The 22502-nt window shown below is 35.3% G+C and overlaps 1 protein-coding gene and 1 pseudogene across 3 annotated transcripts in view; both read right to left on the reverse strand.

Moving 5' to 3' along the window:
• Window positions 1–22502, reverse strand: part of BRINP3 (BMP/retinoic acid inducible neural specific 3) — a 515429-nt gene that overhangs the window by 153352 nt on the left and 339575 nt on the right. The gene's annotated exons all lie outside the window — the stretch shown is intronic.
• On the reverse strand, window positions 9311–10720 carry LOC138151135 (glutamine synthetase pseudogene; annotated as a pseudogene).

Raw genomic sequence — 22502 nt, forward strand, 5'->3', positions numbered from 1 at the left:
TGAGTGACAAGGGAGGAAAGGAATAAATCTGGAATTCAAAGATTTAAAATCAAATGTTTAAAATTATATCTATCAATATCTATATCTATATCTATCTATCTATCTATATAATATTGTTAATACTATCTTACATGTAATTGAGAAAGAAGATGTACAGGCACCGGGGCATAGAGATCCACCATGCCCTACTGAACAAGTCTAAGGGGGTATGGGAGAAGATATGGGAGAGAGTAGATTGGAGGAGGGGATAGCCTGTGGGACTGCTATTCTGGGGTGGTGGGTAGGGGGAAAACGGGGAGGAAATTTGTAACTCAAAATCAGGTGTAAATTAATGATGTAAATCAGAAAAAATATAAATAAAAAAAGGAAGAGAAGTTTGTTATTGATTGGGTTAGTAAACAATTTCATGGTCTGACCTGGATGTTTGACTGAACCAAATATTTCATTCAACCCAAACTACTAAATATATTTGCATATATTCACTGATTTTAAAGATCATCTCGAGGTATTGGTTTTTCTAACCCAACTTTTGTGGGTTAGAAGAATGACAACATGCAGATAAGCAATAACACTTGCTTTGTTACCTCTGTTCACATTTTTTATATTTGCTCTAACTTTTAAACAGAGAAACTCTAATCCTTCCTCCAATAGCAGTCTTCAAATTTGGGAAGACAGTTATATTTCCCCAAGTCTTTTTTTTTAATAAATTGAATGGTAAGAGAAAACCTAGATTCCTTGGACATTCTACTGAAGATCTTCTAGCAAGCTCACACTGAATAATTGTCAACTACACTTTGTGTCTGTTTATTAGACCAATTCTGAAGACATTTAATTGTGTTATCCTCTAGTCTACATCTCTTTGTCTGTTCTTCAAAAATAGAATGATGTTCTTTCTCAAATGTTTTGCCAAAATCTATATAAACTATATCTATAGAAATCCTCTGATCTACCATTTTAGTTATTCTACATGAATGAATCTATAGACTATTCCCAAACCCCACACCTTATGTTTTTACAAAAATAAAGTATTCCCCAACATCTGGAGAGCTTTATAAAGCTACAGCTGGGTTATGTAAGTATAATAAAAATTACAACACTACCTAAATTAATTTACACAATTAGTACCATGCCAATTATCAGGTGCTAAAAGTAAATTGCTGAACTTTTGTCAGTGACATGTGAAAGTTTATAAAGCATATAACAGGTGATATAGGATTGGAAAAGGGCACACTTTATAGACCTAGTCAAAAAATAACAAAATTCTTTTGGAGTAATAGCAAATCAAAACAATCATGTCATATCAGTTTGATAAAAATGATCTAACAAGGAAATAAGAATGGTCTGGCATTACCTGTTTCTGATGAAGCTATTGTGACTTCCATCACTGATTTTTTAAAAACTTTAATTCTTAAAGGATAACTAGGGGTTCTTTAGCCATTTCCTTATTTTTATATTCACCAGGTAAGTAGGAGAATACTTTTTTTTCCCCTAAACCACTACTCTGGAAGGCCATCTATTAAGTCATTGAGAATGCATGAATTGTATTTATGGAGGAGGCAAGTACCCCCAAGAGAGTCTTAAAGTATAAAAGCATCCCATATATCCTTTTTTAAAGCATTCAAAAGTCATAGTTTTTTTATTGTGAATATTCTCATTTTTTAAAATTTTGATTTCCAGATTCTTTCCTCTTATTCCTTCCCTACCCACTGAGAAGGCAAATAATACATCAATTGTATATGTGAAATCATGAAAATTGTATTTCCATATTATCCATAATATGAAAAAATCAAAAAAGTGGGAAAAATATACTTTAATTTGTACTCAGAGTCTATTTGTTCTCTCTCTCTCTCGAGGTGGATAGCATTTTACTATCAAGCTCCCTCTGGAACTGATTTCAATCATTATAAGGATCAGAGTACATAACTTTATCACAGTTGATCAGCATTACAACATTATTGTTCCTCATGATCTCTCAATTCTTCTCACTTCATTTTGCATTAGTTCATAAGGGTCTTGTCACTTTTTTCTTTTTACTGAAACAAGCTTCCTCATAATTTCTCATATCACAATAGCACTCCATAGCAATCATATGCCACAGCTTGATCAGTCATTCCCTAAATGATGACTATCACCTCAATTTCTAATTCTTTGCCATCACTAAAAGAGTGCTACAAATATTTTATACATATAATTTTTCCCCTTTTTCTTTGATCTCTTAGGCATACAGATCTAGTAGAGGTATTACTCGTTCAAATGATATGCAAAGTTTGTACTATGCCCTTTAGGCATAGTTCAAGATTGTTCTCCAGAATATTTGTAACAGTCCACTATTTCACCAACAATTCATTAATGGACTTATTTTCCCTCATCCCTGCCAGCATTGGTCATTTCTGATAGGTATGAGGTGCTACCTCAGAATTGTTTTAACTTCTCCTTCTCTAATGAGAAATGAGGCCTTTATCAGGGAAATTTAGTATAAAAAAAGTCAATATGCTTTATTTCTATGATAATTTTTAGCAAAATGTAGTCTCTCTCATTATCTCATTTAATGAAGTCTCTTTTTGCTTTTATTTTGTCTGAGATCATGATTACTCCTGCCTTTTTTTTTAAACTTTAGCTGAAGCATAATAGATTTTGCCCCAGCCCTTTATTTTAATCCTGTGACTGCTTTTCTGTTTCAAGTATGTCTTTAGTAAACAACATATTGTTGGATTCAGGTTTCTAATCCGTTCTACTACTTCTATTTTATGAATTAACTCTTCCTGTTCACATTCACAGATATAATCACTATTTCCTTCCATACTATTTTCTTCAGTTTATCCTTCTCTCATTTTTCAACTTGTCCTTCAGCAAAAGTCTATTTCATTTTTTACCATTGCCTGCCTTAATCTGCCTTCTTTTATTTTTAGTCATTCCTCCCACACACACATACAACTTGTCCTCTTCTCCTATTTATATACCTATAGATTTATATACCCAACTCTGTGTATGTGTGTGTATTCTTCCCTGTTTGTTGAACAAGGAATTCCAGTGAGAATAAGCATTCAAATATTCCCCACCACTACCCACCATGTCCCCCCTTCAGTATAAAAAAGCTCTTCCTTATGTGCCTTTTTATGTGAGAAAAATTTTCCCATTATTCTTATCCTTTCTCCCCATTCATGCCTCTTTCTCATCACTAAAATGTATTGTTTTAATCACCCCAACATAATCAAGTTATCCTTGTGCATTCTTTCTACATAGACTCCTTTTTTTTTAAAGCAATTGGGGTTAAGTAACTTGCTCAAGGTTACATGGCCAGGTGTTTCTGGGTGGGTGCTAAGTGTCTGAGCCTGGGATTCAATCCCAGGTCATCCTGACTCTGGGGCTGGTGCTCTTACTCGCTGTGCTACCTGGCTGCCCCTATATAGACCCCTTCTAATTACCCTATTAATGATAAAATTCTTAGGAATTATATGTATCATCTTCCCACATAGGAATGTAAACAGTTTAACTTTAATGACTCCCTCATGACTGTTCTTTTATGTTTACTTTTTTATTTTTCTTGAGTCTTCTGTTTGTATGTTAATTTTTCTATTCAGCTCTGGTCTTTTCATCAAGACTATTTGGAAGTACTCTATTTCCTTAAATACCTTTTTTTTTCTCATGAAGAATTATACTCAGTTTATCTGAGTAGGTTATGTTATCCTAGCTTATTTCACTTTCCAGAATATTATTAAGTCCTATGTTCCTTTAACATGGAACATGCTGAAGCTATCGTGGTCCTAACTATGCCTCCACAGTATTTGAATGGTTCTTCATGACTGCTTACAAGATTTTCTCCTTGTTCTAGGATTCTGGATTTTGATTATAAAATTCCTAGGAGTTTTCATTTTGGGTTCTCTTTTATGTGGTGACTTGTGGATGTTTCAATTTCTATCTTATCTGCTGGATAGATCAGAGAAGTTTTCCTTTATAATTTCTTGAAAACTGATACCTAGGTTCTTTTTTATCATGGATTCCAGGTAGTCCAATAATTCTTAAATTATCTATCCTTGATCTATTTTCCAGGGCAGTTGCTTTTCTAATGAGATACCTTTCATTTCCTTCTATTTTGTTCCTTCTTTTGCTTTTGTTTTATTGTTTCTTAAAGTCTTGTGGTGTCATTAGCTTCTAGTTGCCTAATTCCAGTTTTTAAGGAATTATTTTCTTCAGTGAATTTTTAAACTTCCTTTTCCATTTGGCCTATTCTGTTTTTTTTTTGTTGTTGTTTTTTAAGTAATCCTTTTTCTGTATTGAATTTTTGTGCCTCTTTTACAGATAAATGATTTTTTATGGGGATATTTTCTTTTTTTTATTGTTGTCTTTTTTTTTTAAATGTTGTCCGTTTTTTTAATTCAATTTTTAATTTATTAATTTGTTTCCTTTTAGTTTACAGGATTCAATTCCACAATTCCTTGAATTTCACATTTTGTCCCCCTCCTTTCCCTCCCCACCATGGCGTATTATAATCAAGTATAGGATCTGTAAATACTTTCACATTATACAATGGTCAGGTTATAAGGATGGGTTATACCAGCTGGAATGAAAAATGGTAAAGAGGACATAAAATCAAATAAGAGAACGAAAAAGATCAGGTATTTTGCTTCCACCTGGATATAAATTTAGTTCTTTCTAGTTCTTTCTCTGGATGCACGTTTTTCTCTCCATCATGCGTCTTTTGGGGTTGACTTATATCCCTGCATTGTTGAGAAGAGTCCAGTCTATCAAAGTTGGTCATCACACATACGTTGTGTCCGTAATTGTGTACAAAATCCTCCGGGTTCTACTCTTCTCACTCAGCATCAGTTCTTTTAAGCCTCTCCAGGTAAATATGAAGACCGCCTGCTCCCCGTTTCTCATAGCGCAATAATATTCCATAACATGCATATACCACAACTTGTTCAGCCATTCCCCAATTGATGGACACCCCCTTAATTTCCAATTCTTTGCCACAACAAAAAGAGCTGCTATAAACATTTTTGTACATATGGGTCTTTCTCCCATTTCTATGATCTCTTTGGGATATAACCCTAGGAGTAGTATTGCTGGATCAAAGGGTATGAAAGTATTTATAGCCCTTTGGGCATAGTTCCAGATTGCTTTCCAGAAAGGCTGGATCAGTTCACAACTCCACCAACAATGCATTAGTGTTCCAGTTTGCCCACATCCTCTCCAGCATTTGTCATTTTCCTGTTTTGTCATCTTAGCCAATCTAAACTGGTGAGATGTGGTACCTCCGAGTTGTTTTGATTTGCATTTCTCTAATCAATAGTGAATTAGAGCATTTCTTCATGTGCTTATAGATAGCTTTAATTTCTTTCTCTGAAAACTGCCTGTTCATATCCTTTGACCATTTATCAATTGGGGAATGACTTGTATTCTTATAAATTTGACTCAGTTCTCTGTATATTTTAGAGATGAGTCCTTTGTCAGAGACATAGATTGTAAAGATTCCTTCCCAATTTCCCACCTCCCTCCTAATCTTGGTTACATTGGCTTTATTTTTACAGAAACTTTTCAATTTCATGTAGTCAAAATTATCCATTTTACATTTTATAATGTTCTCTAATTCCTGTTTCATTATAAAGTCATTCCCTCTCCACAAGTCTGATAGGTAAACTATTCCTTGTTTTAGCAGATTGCTTACAGTATCAACCTTTATACCTAGATCATGAACCCATTTAGACTTGATTTTGGAATATGGTGTTAGATAATGGTCTATGTCCAGTTTCTGCCATACTATATTCCAGTTTTCCCAGCAGTTTTTGTCAAATAGTGAGTTCTTATCCCAAAAACCAGGGTCTGGGGGTTTATCAAACAATACATTACTGTAGTCGTTGACTTCTGAATCTCGTGTGCCTAATCTATTCCATTGATCCACTCCTCTATTCCTAAGCCAGTACCAAGTAGTTTTGATGACTGCTGCTTAATAGTACAGATTGTAATCTGGTAAAGCTAGTCCACCTTCCCTAGCATTTTTTTTTTTTCATTAATTCCCTTGATATGCTGGACCGTTTATTCTTCCAGATGAATTTTGTTACTATTTTTTCTAACTCTATAAAGTAGTTTTTTGGTAAATTAATTGGTATGGCACTAAATATATAATTTAATTTAGGTAAAATTGTCATTTTTATTATATTAGCTCGACCCAGCCATGAGCAATTGATATTTTTCCAATTAGTTAGATCTGACTTTATTTGTGTGAAAAGTGTTTTGTAGTTATGATCATACAGGTCCTGAGTTTGTTTTGGCAGGTAGATTCCCAAATATTTTATAATGTCTACAGTAACTTTAAATGGGATTTCTCTTTCTACTTCTTGCTGTTGAGTTTCATTGGAAATATATAGGAATGCCGAGGATTTATGTGGGTTTATTTTATATCCTGCAACTTTGCCAAATTTATTTATTGTCTCAAGCAGTTTTTTACTTGATTCTCTAGGATTCTCTAAGTATATCATCATACCATCTGCGAAGAGTGATAGCTTGGTCTATTCTTTGCCTAACTTGATTCCTTTGATTTCTTTTTCTTCTCTAATTGCTACTGCTAACATTTCTAGTACCAGATTGAATAAGAGGGGTGATAGTGGACACCCTTGTTTCACCCCTGATCTTATGGGAAATGCTTCTAGCTTCTCCCCATTGCATATAATACTTGCTGATGGCTTTAAATAGATGCTACCTATTATTTTAAGGAAGGCTCCATTTATTCCTATACTTTCTAATGTTTTTAATAGGAATGGATGTTGTATTTTGTCAAAAGCCTTTTCTGCATCTATTGAGATGATCATGTGGTTTCTGCTAGTTTTATTGTTGATATGATCAATTATACTGATGGTTTTCCTAATATTAAACCATCCTTGCATTCCTGGAATAAATCCTACCTGATCAAAGTGTATTATTCTTGAGATAAGTTGCTGTAGTCTTTTGGCTAGTATTTTATTTAGAATTTTTGCATCTATATTCATGAGGGAGATTGGTCTATAATTTTCTTTCTCTGTTTTATCTCTTCCTGATTTAGGTATCAGTACCATATTTGTGTCATAAAAAGAATTTGGTAGGACTCCTTCTTCACTAATTTTCCCAAATAATTTGTAGAGTATTGGAATCAATTGTTCTTTAAATGTTTGATAGAATTCACTAGTGAATCCATCTGGCCCTGGAGATTTTTTCCTAGGGAGGTGACTGATGGCTTGTTCAATTTCTTTTTCTGAGATGGGATTATTTAAGTAATTTACTTCCTCTTCAATTAATCTGGGCAACTTGTATGTTTCTAAATATTCATCCATTTCCCTAAGATTGTCAAATTTATGTGCATACAATTGGGAAAAATAATTCCTAATTATTGTTTTGATTTCCTCTTCATTGGAGGTAGATTCACCCTTTTCACTTTTGATACTCATAATTTGGTTTTCTTCTTTCTTTTTTTTTTATCATATTGACTAAGGGTCTATCAATTTTGTTGGTTTTTTCATAAAACCAGCTCTTGGTTTTATTTATTAGTTCAATAGTTTTCTTAATTTCGATTTTATTAATCTCTCCTTTAGTCTTCAATATTTCTAGTTTAGTATTTAATTGGGGATTTTGAATTTGTTCTTTTTCTAGGTTTTTTAATTGCATGCCCAATTCGTTGAGCTCCCTTTTCTCTAATTTAATCACGTATGCACTCAGGGATATAAAACTTCCCCTAAGAACTGCCTTTAATGCATCCCACAGATTTTGGTATGTTGTCTCATTATTATCATTCTCTTGAATGAAATTACTGATTGTTTCTATAATTTCTTGTTTGACCCACTCATTCTTTAGGATCAAATTGTTTAATTTCCAGTTAGTTTTTAGTCTGTCTTTCCCTGGCCCTTTACTGCATATAATTTTTATTGCATCATGATCTGAGAACGATGCGTTTAATATTTCTGCCTTACTGCATAGAATCGTGAGGTTTTTATGCCCTAGAACATGGTCAATTTTTGAATATGTGCCATGAACTGCTGAGAAGAAAGTATATTCCTTTTTATCCCCATTCAGCTTTCTCCAGAGATCTATCATACCTATCCTCTCTAAAATCCTGTTCACCTCCTTAACTTCTTTCTTTTTTATTTTGAGGTTGGATTTATCAAGTTCAGATAGGGGGAGATTAAGGTCTCCCACTAGTATAGTTTTGCTATCTATTTCTTCCTCTAATTCCTTTACCTTCACCTCTAGGAATTTGGATGCTACACCACTTGGTGCATATATGTTAAGTAGTGATATTGCTTCATTCTCGATGGCGCCTTTTAACAGGATATAGTTTCCTTCCTTATCTCTTTTAATTAGGTCAATTTTTGCATTTGCTTTATCTGAGATAAGGATTGCTACCCCTGCTTTTTTTTACTTTAGCTGAGGCATGATATATTTTACTCCAAACTTTTACCTTTACCTTGTGTGTATCCCTCTGTTTCAAATGTGTTTCTTGTAAACAGCATATTGTAGGATTATGATTTCTAATCCATTCTGCTATCTGTCTCCGTTTTATAGGAGAGTTCATTCCATTCACATTTACAGTTATGATTGTTATCTGTTTCTTTCCCCTCATCCTATTCCTGCCCCTGTTAATGTTCGTATTTTCCCTCCTTTCTCCCTTCCCCCCCTTAATAGTTTTCCTTTTGACCACCGCCTCCCTCAGTGTTCCCTTTTCGGTCCCCCTCCCTTTTCCTCCCCTTGTACATATACCCCATAAAAGGTTGTTTTTTTTTTAATTTAAATATAAAAATACTACTCTGCTTTGGGTGAAGGGAGGATGAGTGGGAAAGGAGGTTCCTTTTCTCTTTTCTAAAGGTAACTTCTGGCCAAGGGTTCCCACTAGGTAAGGGAAAATATAAAGAGGCCCATACAGCTAGAAGACAAGGGGTTTGTTTTCCTGTAAGCCAAGACGAGATCACCACCCCTTACTAATTCTTATCTTTTAAGAAAAGTAGATTAGAGTCTCATATGAATTTAATACTCTGCTCCCTCACTTCTAAAAAACTCAGTAAATTCATCCTTCTGCCCACCTTTTACTCTTCCACAACCCTCCCATCTCAAAGACTTATTCTTTTATTTTTTTTTTCCTGGAAGTCACAAGTCTCTGTTGATGTACTTGATTAGATGGAAGCAGTGGTTATGTTCCCAACCCCTTTTTCCCCACTAACATACTACTTCTCAGTCTTCAAAAAAGTCAATGATGGGAGAAAAAAAAAAGATGAAAAACATTTCCCAAACCTACTCCTCTTTCCCCCCCACAAAAAAGCAAGGAGTTATCTGTGGGCACAAAAAGCATGGTATTTTGTGCCCTGAGTTACATCTAGTAGGGAAAATTGAAAGAGGGGAGAGGTGCAGTGGAAGAGGGAATGAGAAAAGGGTTATGGGGTGGGGTATAAGGAAGGTATCTGTAGGTCTAGTCCACTTAGTTTTTATACTGAAAGGGTTCTTATCCTGTCTCATTGAGGAGACAGGTATGGATAAGTGCCTCTGTTACTGCGTAAGTGTCACATTTGGCAGAGGGGCAGCAATCTTCAAAGTAGCCCTTCTTGTCCTGTCTAACTATCTGGGGAATTTGGAAGCTAGCGCCACGATTGGTCATGCTAGCAGAGAACTAGTTGATGTTGGATGTCTCATGGAAACCTGTCAGGTGACAGGCATTGTCCAGACCCCCCTTGGGGTCATAAGCTCAGATGTGATACTTGTGTCTCTTACTTAGTCTCTCAATGGCTTCTTCAATAAACTTTAGAGCATTCTCTTCTCTCATGGCCTTTGTGCTGAAATTAGTATGGCAGCCAGCTACATTCCAGTTTCCAGGGATTGGCTTGGGATCAAATGTTACAATCATTCCAAAATCTTCACCTACTTGATGGAGGATGAAATGCACAATCTAGAGGTGATCTCCCATTTCAATCCCTTCACACGGTCCTATCTGGAACTCCCATTTCAGCATTTGTCCCCCCAATTTTGACTCCAGCATATAGACAAGCATGGTAATGAGTTTCTGCTATATCTCTTCCATAGGCTTTATCAGCTCCCACACTGCAGTAATATGGACCCTGGGGCCCAGGAAACCCATTGGAAGGCCAACCATAAGGGTGTCCATCTGTTCCCATGAGAGTATATTCTTGCTCCATACCAAACCAGGGTTTCTGGTTAGTCACCACATCCATTATCTGTTAACAGGTATGCTTCAAATTGGTCTCTGCAGGCTTGTGATTATACTTGAAAACTTCACAGAAAACCAGTTTGATGGCGTCCTTTTGGAAGGGGTCTCAGAATAGAGCAGCAGGAACAAGGTACATATCACTGTTAGAGCCTTCATTATGAAAAGTGCTAGAGCCATCAAAATTCCATTCAGGTAGTTCATCAATGCTCTTCCATTCACTGTCTAGGGTCCAAGTTTTACAGCAAAGTCCCTTGCCAGTGCCATCAATTCAACTATACACGGCCAGGACTTTGTTCCCTTGAGGCAGGTTCAAGTACATCTGCTTGATATTTTTGTTCGAATGAGAACTGGCCAAGGTGGCCCTGCTGGAAAATGTCCTGAGTCTGGAAAGGTCCAGAAACAAGGTGTAAAAGTTGAGGGTGCAGGACGATCGTTCTGCAGGCTCGCTGGTTGACAGGGCTGGTTGGAGGCTCTGGCCACGGAAGTGGCTCTAGTGGCAGCGGTGGCTGTGGCTGTGGCCAAGACAGTGGCTTCCATTCTCAGCTCTGCCCCAACACTAGTGCTTTCTTGGCCCTGGAACTGTGAGCCTCTACTCTTTTGTGACCAATCAAAAGCACTCCTCTCTGCCTTGAAACTGTGACCTAGAACTGCTTATGGGCAATAGAGTTGCCAATCAGCACCAAATTCACATTCTAGAAAATGTTCCTTTGTAATTTCTTTCTATTTGTCCAACCCCTAATCATTCACATATTCTTTCAAAAGCATGTCTTCATACATATGATTTGACACTTAAAAATTAATTGCCTTTAGTAAGACTTTGTAGTAATAATTGAAAAAGAAATTGTGACTACATCAATAGGTCCTGATTGTAGATATATATGTTCTTAAACAAAAAGACAATTAAAATATTGTGTAACTCACTAGAGAAAATTCTCAAGTTTGCAGTTGTCACAGCCTTCCATTTGTCATCTAATTAAGTAAGGGCCAGAGAGAGCTGATAAGCCTGGTATGCTACAAGTGAATGGACCCAGACCTAATTAGAAAGGCAGAAGTAGAGATATATGTTCTTTGTATTCAGAATTACAGAAATGGCATTGTTGTCTTATCATCTTCTCAAAATTAAATCTAGACATTGTTGGCAAGAAAGTGTCACAGAATTTCAACATATTTACTAGTATAGAGTTGTTAAGCAAACTGTCTCTATGACTAATACACCCACACCATGAATTGCTATAACAGTAAATATCAAAGACATATATTTCATTTGAAAGGTATAGGTATTTTTAAATTTTCTGAGTATAAAAGGAGTGTGATATCACTGATGACATAAAAATGTAGCATATTGTAGTTGTACTATTCATTGCGGCTGCTTCTGCCTGATTTATAATGTGATCAGAAAAAACAATATTAAAATAATATTTAATTAACAGTCTCGCAAAATTGATTGCCAACATATAACACAGAGGAAGAAATGCATTTTTTTCTGTATCTACTATGTTAAAGGTAAATTCATTTAAGGACATAAAACTTGAGATCTTCATGGCTGTTACTTACATAATTGATAATATTTGCTTTGATTAACATTTGGTCCCATATATTTCAATACTCTGTATCATCTTCTCACCTACTTATTACTCTGTTTATAGATAAATGAGGTAACAAATATTAGTTGATATGCTACCAAAAAATAAATAAATAATAAATACATAAAATAAATAAATAAAATGGAATAGATTTGTTCACTAATCTATGAATTCAGTTGATGTGATTTCCATTCTCTTTTGAAAAGAAATTGTTTTGTTGTTTTCAGTAAAACTTCATTTACCATCATTACTGCAGAAAGGCTATAACAGCTTATGCTTACCATTTTCAGAATAAAAACTCTCTCATTTTAATAAACATGCACATAACTCTTTTTTTCCTCCAGAATTTGTTTATTTATTTTTAGTTTTCAACATTAATTTCCACAAGATTTTAAGTTAAAAATTTTCTCCCCATCGCTCCCCTACGCCCCACCCCAAGATGGCAAGCATAGTGAATACCTCTTCCCCCAGTCTGTCCTCTTTTATATCACATCCATTCCCCTTCCCCTTCTGACCTTCCCCTTATTTTCTTGTAGGGTAAGATGGATTTCTATACCCCACTGCCCACATATCTTATTTCCTGGTTGCATGTAGAACAATTTTTTAACATTTGTTTTTAAAACTTTGAGTTCCAGATTCTCTCGCTTCTTCCTTCCTCACCCACACCCATTGGGAATACAAGTACTTTAATAGAGGTTATACATGTGTAGCTATGCAAAACATTACCACAGTAGTCACACTGTGAAAGACTATATTTCTCTCCATTCTATCCTACTCCCCATTTATTCCATTTTCTCCTTTGACCCTGTCCGTTTTCAAAAGTGTTTGCTTCTGACTACCCTCTCCCTCAATTTGCCCTCCTTTCTATATCCCCCTTGTCCCCTTCCCCTCTATTTTCCTGTAGGGTAATATACCCAGTTGAGTGGGTATATTATTCCCTCCTTTAGCCAAGTCCAATGAGAGTAAGGTTGACTCATTCCCTTTCACCTCCCTGCTCTTCCCCTCCATTGTAAAATCTTTCTCTTGCCTCTTTTATTTGAGATAATTTACCCTATTCGATCTCTCCCTTTCTCCTCCCAATATTTTCCTCTCTCACCTCTTAATTTTATTGTTTGGACATCATCCCTTCATATTCAAATCACCCTATGTGTATACACACATATGTACATACACCCACCTATATATACACACATGTGTATACATATATACAGGTGTGCATATGTATATATGTATATGTGTGTATTCCCTTCAACTATTGTAATACTAAGAAAAGTCTCATGAGTTATAAATATCATCTTTCCATGTAGCAATGTAAACAGTTCAACTTTAATAAGTTCCTTATGATTTATCTTTCCTATTTACCTTTTCATTCTTCTGTTGATTCTTGTATTTGAAAGCCAAATTTTCTGTTCAACTCTGGTCTTTTTATCCAGAATGTCTGAAAGTCCTTTATTTCACTGAATATCCATATCTTCCCCAGAAGTATTATACTCAGTTTTGCTGAGTAGGTGATTCTTGGTTTTAATCCTAGCTCCCTTGACCTCCAGAATATCATATTCCAAGCCCTTTGATCCCTTCATGTGGCAGCTGCTAGATCTTGTGTTATCCTGATTGTGTTTCCACAATGCTTCTCCTTGACCTGGGAACTCTGGAATTTGGCTATAATATTCCTAGGATTTTTCTTTTTGGGATCTTTTTCAAGAGGTGATCAGTGAATTCTTTCAATTTCTATTTTACCCTCTGGTTGTAGAATATCAGGGCAGTTTTCCTTGATAATTTCTTGAAAGATGATGTCTAGGCTCTTTTTTTTATCATGATTTTCAGGTAGTCCAATAATTTATAAATTATCACCCCCAGATCTATTTTCCAGATCAGTGGTTTTTCCAATGAGATATTTCATATTGCCTTCTATTTTTCATCCTTTTGGCTGTGTTTTATAATATTTTGATTTCTCATAATTTCATTAGTTTCCATTTGCTCCAATCTAATTTGAAGGAATTATTTTCTTCAGCAAGCTTTTGAATTTTCTTTTCCATCTGGCCAATTCTGCTTTTTAAGGTATTCTTCTCCTCATTGGCTTTTTGGACCTCTTTTGTGATTTGAGTTAGTCTATCTTTTAAGGTGTTATTTTCTTCAGTATTTTTTTTGGTCTTCTTTAGCAAGCTGTTGGCTCATTTTTCATGATTTTCTTGCATTAATCTCATTTCTCATACCAACATTTCCTCTAGGTCTCTCTTTGATTTTCAAAATCCTTCTTGAGCTCCTCCATGGCCTGCGATCAGTTCATATTTTTCTTGGAGGCTTTTGATACAGAAGTTTTGGCTTTGTTGTCTTCTTCCAGTTCTATGTTTTGATTGACTTTGCCACCAAAAAATGATTTTATAGTTTAATTTCTCTTCTGTTTGTTCATCTTGACAGCCAATTACTTGACTTTTGAGCTCTTTGCTACGTAGAACTCTGCTTCCAGAGAGTGGAGAGTGCTCTGTTCCAAATTTCTGGGGTTTTGCACATATGTTATCAGAGATTCTTCTAGGCATCTGCCTCAGAACTTTGAAGAGGACTGGCTTTCACAGCCGGCACAAGCTCTGCCACACCAGCACTCCGTACCCCAGGACCGCCAGCCAAGACTGCGACCCAGATCCAAGTTTGGCAAAGCAAGAGAATCCTGCCTCAATGCCAACAAAGAGATGCCTGCAATTGCCCTCTGGTCAGCTGCTTGCCCCCCCCACTATCTGTGAGCCTGGAGCCCCAAAAGCAGACCACTTCCTCCACCAGACCAAAGGCAGGGGAGGAAGCCGCAATCTTCTCTCACCCAGGTGCAACAGTGTTTCCCCACTGACCTTTTACTTTCTCTTTGGCATTTATGGTAAATAAAGTCTGTAAACTTCCATAGCTGCCAGTGATTCAGTCCCCTGAGAATTGCTCTGGCTGGTCTGTGCTGCAGGTCTATACTGGTATGGCCCACCAGGACTGTGCTTTGCTCCCAGCCTGGTGCAACAGACCCTTCCTGTCAGCCTGCTAGGCTGCCTTCAGCAGGAGATTTGTTTCACTTCATCATTTTAGGGTTCTGTAGCTCTAAAATTTGTTTAAATTTTTTACAGATGTTGGAGGTAACTGAGGGATGAGCTCAAGCAAGTTCCTGCTTTTACTACACCATCTTGTCTCCACCTTACTGCATATAAATCTTTTTGAAATACATAATACAGTGTACCTCCTTTAAAAATAGCATAATGGATATAAAATGTCCCAAAATTCTTAATGAAGGTTTAAGCTTTGGTAACTTAAAATTGTACTGATTTCTGTGCCATATTTTCCTACCTTTACTTGCTTTCTTTCATAATAATTCAACATAATCATTCTGTAAGTTTTCTGTAATGCTCCATAATACAGAATAGTAATGAACGTAAGCATATTTAAGAGTAAGCCAGGGTGACACAGTGGATAGAATACTGGACCTGTAAGTTAGACCTGAGTCCAATTCTGACCTCAGATACTTACTGTGTAATCCTAGGCAATCACATAACGACCATCTGCCTAATTCCCTCATCAGTAAGATAAAAGTTAATAATAGCACTTGTGAAAATGAAAGCAAATATGTGTAAAGTGCTTTGCAAACCTTAAAACTTGCAATAAATGATGTCTATTATTATTTTTATAGCTCTAACTACCAATATACTAAAAGGGGCTCAATAGGGCATGATGTTAGATTTTTTATGTGAATTTTCTATCTTTTTTTTTATCCTACTTTCATGAGAGCTAACTGTGTGTCCTCTTGTGTTGATTCTAATATTATATGAGCTGAAAACCAAACAACAAACCTGGCTGAATATTATTAATAGGCTTTTAGTGGGTTGCTAATGTTTGGGTTGAGATCTGTATCCCTAGAATACCCAGGCTTTTAGTGAAGGACTAGTAGAAGTTCCTCTATGAGACAAATGTGTACATTTCAATGCAGAAACTTTACAATATTTATTTTGAGCTCTTAGGGGGCATTTTTGCTTTCTTCTGGGGGTTTGATTATGTTCTTTATAGCTAAGTTTGCCAGTTTAAGTAACATTCAAATAGGTAACATGTATATTTCTATATTTAAAAATCCATCCCCAAAGGTCACCTTTAACATAGTAGTGTATAATGTTCCCAAAATATAAAGGATGGCACATTTTCTTTAGTTCCGATTACTTCTCAAAACTTGCTTCAAAACACTAAGACATGGTGGTTAATTTTCACAATGACAAACAACAAATTCTACAGATGATGTGGGATTACCCAAGGTGGTCACTGAAAAAAACAAGTTCCATATATAGCAACATATTTATAGCATTACATTTTTTGTGATAAGAAAAAGCTGGAAATAAATAAATGTCTATCATTTGGGTAATGGCTAAGCAATTATCATAATTATATGCAATTGTGATGTAAACAGAATGTAATGGAATATTACCCTGCCTAAATAAATGACAAACATGAGGAATATAGAAGCATGGAAGTGCTTGCAGGAAATGATGCAAAGTAAAATAAATAGATCCCGGAAAACAACATACACAATGACTCCAACAATGTAGAGGTAAATTTTTTTAAAAACCCACAAAACAAATGAAAATGAATGTTAAGAAATTATAACGGACAAGCTCAGTATTCCTAAAATGATACAGAAAGAACCCCCTGTATTAGCAACCACACTAGCTCACTGGGGTGGGCTACTAGCACAGGCTCTTTGATCTGCTTTTTTAAAGAAAAGACAACTTTAAAAGGATTAAGAATCTTACTTTAATTAACGACAGATAAATATAGATAAGTAAAACCAGAAGCGAGTATCCAAGAAAGAATCCAATCTACAGGACTCTAACTGTCTAAACAGAGTAATACAACCACCTATATATGTCACTAGACCAGGAAAGTACCAACATCTGAGTAGTTGGGGGGAAATTAACAAACGATTACTCAGAGTCCCATCATGGGAATCAAAAGGTCCTTCTCATGAGTGAGCCCCCAAAGTAAAATACCAACCTCAGCATATATAGTTTTCAACTAATAGGCCAGAAGACACCACAACTGTCCTGAGTCAGTGCCTAACTGGCTTAGTACCAAAAGTTGTGAAAGCCTTCCTACAAGCAAGTCTACCCTTAAACAAGCTCCTCCCCGCAATGGGCTCTATGTAACTCAGGATGTATCACAGCTGTGAAAGTAGCAAGAAAGATATCCATGACTGAAATACCTGTGTACCTTTTGACCTGGGAACATGGCTCCTGTTCCAAGGGAAAAGGGGACACTTGTGGTCACATAGGCCTAATGGACAGGAAAGATCTTCCTATTCCATTAATATTATACCCCCCTACACACACACACACACACACACACACACACACAACCAAATACTTACATATACACAATTTTGCAGAGATGGCACATCTAAAGATGTCAAACATTGCATAGTGTATGTGTATGTGTGTTTTTAAACCTATTGATCAATTTTATTTTTTTCTCTTCTTCTTGAGAAACCTGGGCAAACTATTCCTAAACTTTTATTACACAGAATTACCATCTGGGAAGAGACTGATACAGTGGGAAATAAAAGATTAAAATGAATAAAAATATTACTCTATTAGCTAAATTTCCAATTGCATAGACTCTATGATCAGGAGTGACATTTTCTTTTCCAACTAAACATGTTAGGCATTTAGTAAGATAATTGCTTTCATTTTTTTTACCATATTGCTCGTGATCTCTGTTTTACTATATTATGAAATTCTTTAGGATTATTAAAAATGCTGTCCAAAGAAATGACTATTCCTTTTTTTATTGAAGAAATGATAATTTCATGAGAAAATTCTATAAAATCAGCAACAAAAACAATTTATTCAATTAATAGCTTTATTAAGATTGCTATTCAGATGACAACAGTTGACTACATTTATATATACACATATGTGCATGTATACACACATACACACACACACCAACAATACAAATTGGCAGGAGCAAATAATGTATCTGTCCCAGTCAAACCAAATAGATAAATTCATTAATTATCTGGTAATCAATATGCCAAGTCACACTCAAATTCAACATAGATACAATTGTAAAAACTTTCTTAAAAGAAAAAAAAAAAACAACAGGAGCCCTTTAACTGCTATTGAATAAAGGGAAAAGAATACGCATTTACATAATAATAATAGTATCTAGCATTTACATGTCATCTATTATGTGCCAGGCACTATGCTAGGCACTTTTATATATATATTATCTCATTCTATCCTCATAACAATCCTCCAAAGGTGCAATTATCATGCCCATTTTATAGTTTAGGATACTGAGGCAACAGTTAGTTGACCAGGGTCACACATCTAATAAGTGTCTGAGGCCAGGTTTGAACTCATCTCTTCTTGACTCTAGGTCCACTGCTCTTATCTCTTGCACCACAAGCTGTCTTTCAAAACAAATGGATAAACACATTTGGTACATGAATATAGTGGACTATTTCATTATAAGAAATGATCAACATGAGAAGACTTACAAGTACTGAAAAAAATGAAGAAAAACATTATATCAAAGAATAAAACAAAGTAAATACAAACAATAATATTAAGAAAAAATACAACTAAATATTATTAAAATATAATTTCCAAGCCTGAATCCAAAAAAGAGATATGACAATGTACTCCTCTATGTCTTTGAATAGGTTGGGGAATATATGGGTGGACAGCAGCATATAGTGTCAAACTTCATTGCTGTATTGATTTTGTTCATGTATATATACAAAAATATACATGTATATGTGCATATTATATATTGATCTTTTTGTTTTGCTAAAAGGTAACTGTATCTAGGAGTCACAAGAGAAGGGATATATTGAGGATGTAAGTGATATAAGAACAAAATATATATATATTTAAGTTCAATAGTTTCTAGACCAATTCTGTGACTTACCAGCCAAGACAAGTCACTGGACTTCTCTGAGAGACAGTCTATGAAATTGGCATAATAATGCCTATAATAACACCCGAAAAAATTATTGTAAAACTCAGTTCTGAACATATGTAAATCACTTTGTAATCCTTAAAGGCAAAATGTCAGCAACCATTATTCTTATTAGCATCATCATCACTGCAAATTTCAGATGCCACTTAGAGTATGTGTTAGCCTTGCTGAGAGCTGGATTTGATGCATGAGAGCACTTATCATAAATCTGTTGAAATATGGTTTTTCCAAACTCAAAAGTAGCAACAAAACTAATTATTTCAAAAAAAATGTCCCTAGGGAAGTTATAAATGAAAGCAATGGTACACTGGAGACAGGGAAAAAAAACCAACTTTATTATGTGGAACTGATGCCAGAATTGAATAGGAGAAAGAGATTGGGATAGACTGCATTTGGGAAATTGTGCAATGTTTTCAATTATCCCACCTGCTCCCCTGGACAAAAAAAAGCCCTCTTTTTAATACCACTAATTTCCCAATACTGCTATGTGGGTGTGACTCAGAACACCATGATCTCCAAAGAATAAAAATTATAAGTGACACAAAAGTCAATGGCAAATTATGTACTAGGCATAAGTAGGGTTTATTATATTACCAATGAAGACTTACACATAATAAGCACCATAAAATTGCTTGGAAATCGAATTGGAAAAAGGATAAGGATTAGTCATGTAGCAAGATCTCAGGACTAACATATAGACCACATGAGGGCTTTGTTAACATGCATGATGGCAAATGATACAGAGGAAAGACTCCAGAACTTTGAACATAAGTATTTGTGAGGAAATAAGAAAGTAATATATGAATCGAGACATCATAATTGGATTTTAATCTATACAATTATATAGAATAGTCCCATTAATATGAATACAGAAGCATCTAAGTGTGGATGCAATGAAAAAAAGTGGAAGTAGCAAAGCCACGTACATGGGAGACGAGAATACCTTGACTTGGCAGTAATGATAGCTGGCACTGGGATAAGTGAACATAATGTGACTACTTAAAATAATGATGATAATAAAATAACAATAACTCATTTATATTGTTTTATAATTTTGAAAGAGCATTTCAGTTAGTTTAAAGAGTTATTTCAGGTAATACCTACTCACATTTATAGCCCTTTAAGGTTTCGAAAGATCTTGACTCAAAAACCCTGTGAAGTAAGTATTTCTAGGAGTATTTTCATTTTAAACAAGAAGAAGCAGATACAGCTACTAAATATTTGGGGTATATATACATGCATTTTAGATCTTTGTATTTTGCATTTTTTGTTATTTTACACAGGAATAGTTGAGAGAAGTAATAAAATATTAGTTTGCATTAAGAGTGGTACGGGCAGTGTCCAGGACTAGGAAAGTGATTGGCCTACTGTACTCTTCCCTGCTCAGACCATATATAGAGTGTTATATTGAGTTTCTGTTACTTCACTTTAGGAAGGATATTGATAAGCAGAATTATTTCCAGAGGCGCTTATGTAAGATGGTGTAAAGTCTTTAGATCATTACTTTTCAAGACTGATGGAAGTAGAGGTGTTTAGCCAGAGAAAATACAGAGGCAGGACCAGAAAGTTTCTTCTACATATTGCATGAGCTGTCACATAGGAAAGGGATATGACTTCTAGTTGGCCTCAGAAGAAAGAACTAGGAGTAATGCATAGAGAAGTTGTCCAGAGGCACATATGATATAAACTTGGTATAAGAAAGAAAAAATTCCCAGCAATTTGTGACAAAAGTGTAATGGGTTCTCTCTCACATGAGGTTTTTATTACTTATTAGGTATACTGTAGAAGAGATAATTATGCAGATGAGCTGACCTTTGAGATATTCCATCTCTAAGATTATGTAATGTTGCTATACACTTTTGCTTCACAATAAGCAGTCTCCATGTAGATTTTTTTCAACAATAATAATTAAACCTTAAAAAAGACATGTCAATAATCATAAAAAGAGCAGCAAACTTTTAGCCACAAAATTGTTTAGTTTTATTTTGAACTAGATTCTTTTATGTCATTATAAGAAAGTGAAAATTTTCAGGATAGTGATTTAAAAAAAAACACTATTAAGTCATAATTGTTAAAGTTGTGAAGCATCACACTCTCTCCTTTTTCAATTCGCAATTTCCTCGAGGCACAATAGAGTTTCCACCTGAGATTTTCAAACTTCATATCAGAGTAAAGGTGAACTTGTTTCAAAGTTTGAACTAAATTGCTGTAACTAAGACTTCTCAGTTGTGTGAAAGTGAGAGTACATTTCATAGAGACCTAAATTATGAAAAGGATTCTAACCTTTGTACTATTCTAAGTAAAAAATGGCTAAGGCTATAAACTTAAAAGTTGGCAAGATAATACTATTTATAAATGAAAGTCCAATAATTTGAAAAGTCTAATCTGATTTAAAATGAAAAAGGTATCAATTTATGAGTCAGAAAATTTCCAGTAGATGACTGTTGTTTTAAGGAAACTTCATTTAAGCTCATCTCAGACATAGTCACCTAATTTAAGTAGACAAGAATTTTGGACAAGTATCAAATCACTGTAGCATTGTCGGATATCTGCCCAGTGTGTAAAAGCACTTTAAAATGGAAATTGACCTTAAATTTTGAGACCTGGCTGGTAGGGGAAAGCTAAGATCTATTCCCAGCACAACTTAACTCCCTTATGTCTTTAAATTAAATCATCTCTGAACCCTGCTAACATAGAAAGGTGGAGTAAACAACCTTTACAAAATGAAGTAAATCACTATCATCATTAAGCATTATTTTTGTTACAGATTAGTAATTTTAGAAAGACTTGATTATTTTTACAAGAACCCAAATAGGACAAATGAGCATTTAAAGGGGCCAAAATATCAAGAATGGATCAAAGATTGCATGGTTAGGATTTGCTTCTGATAATAAACATATTATCACTATAAATCTTCATCTTGTAAAAGACCTTTAAAAAATTCACAGAAAGGCAGAACTAATATAGGTGGAGTAAGGGCAGGGACTCACCTGGGCTCTCAAAATTTCCCTCCAAAGGACATTAAAATAACACCTCAAAATGAATTCTGGAGAGACAGAACCAACAAAAAGTCAGGTGAAATTTCTCGAGCCCAAAAGAACTTAGCAGGTCAGCAAGTAAGGTCTCTTTCACAGAAGTGAGTGGAGAACAACCTAGCACAAGTCATGTCCCAGTAAACCTTAGTTGCAGAACTTGGGGTTGAAGGCTTCCAGTGTTCTCAGTCCACAGAGGATAAGAGGTCAAACAACCCATTAGGAGGAGTTCAAAAGGGACCCTTCACTGGCACTGGGTACAGGACTCTGTTGCATTGCCTATGGGAGGATCCTGGTTTCAGTCTCAGGCTAAGGGGGAGCACTAAAACACTAGCATGTGGCCACAGAGGAATAGGAACCCAGGTCACAGTTCCAGGGAAGAAAAGAGGATTTCTGGCTACTCACAGACCAAATATAGGCCAGCAGAGCAGTGACCACACTTCTCCTTAGATCATAACACCTTGGAAGAACTGAAAACTAACAAACCTCCAGAACTAGCTCTGAGAACAGCAGCATAAAACAACAACAAACAAACAAACTGAAGCTTGGGGCAAGGCCCCTTCCAGCCTGACAGCAGAACCCAACTACAAAATAAAGATAAAAGTCAAGAAATAGTCTGGGAAAATAATCAAACAACAACAACAACAAAAAAAGTACCTAACCATAGAAAGATACTATGGTGACAAATCATAAACCCAGAAGACAGCAAATTCAAAACATCTACAT

Source organism: Petaurus breviceps, unplaced genomic scaffold (assembly GCF_028583685.1).
Source record: "Petaurus breviceps papuanus isolate PSGF00001 unplaced genomic scaffold, PetGlider_PUasm1.0 90895, whole genome shotgun sequence".
Lineage (NCBI taxonomy): Eukaryota > Metazoa > Chordata > Mammalia > Diprotodontia > Petauridae > Petaurus > Petaurus breviceps.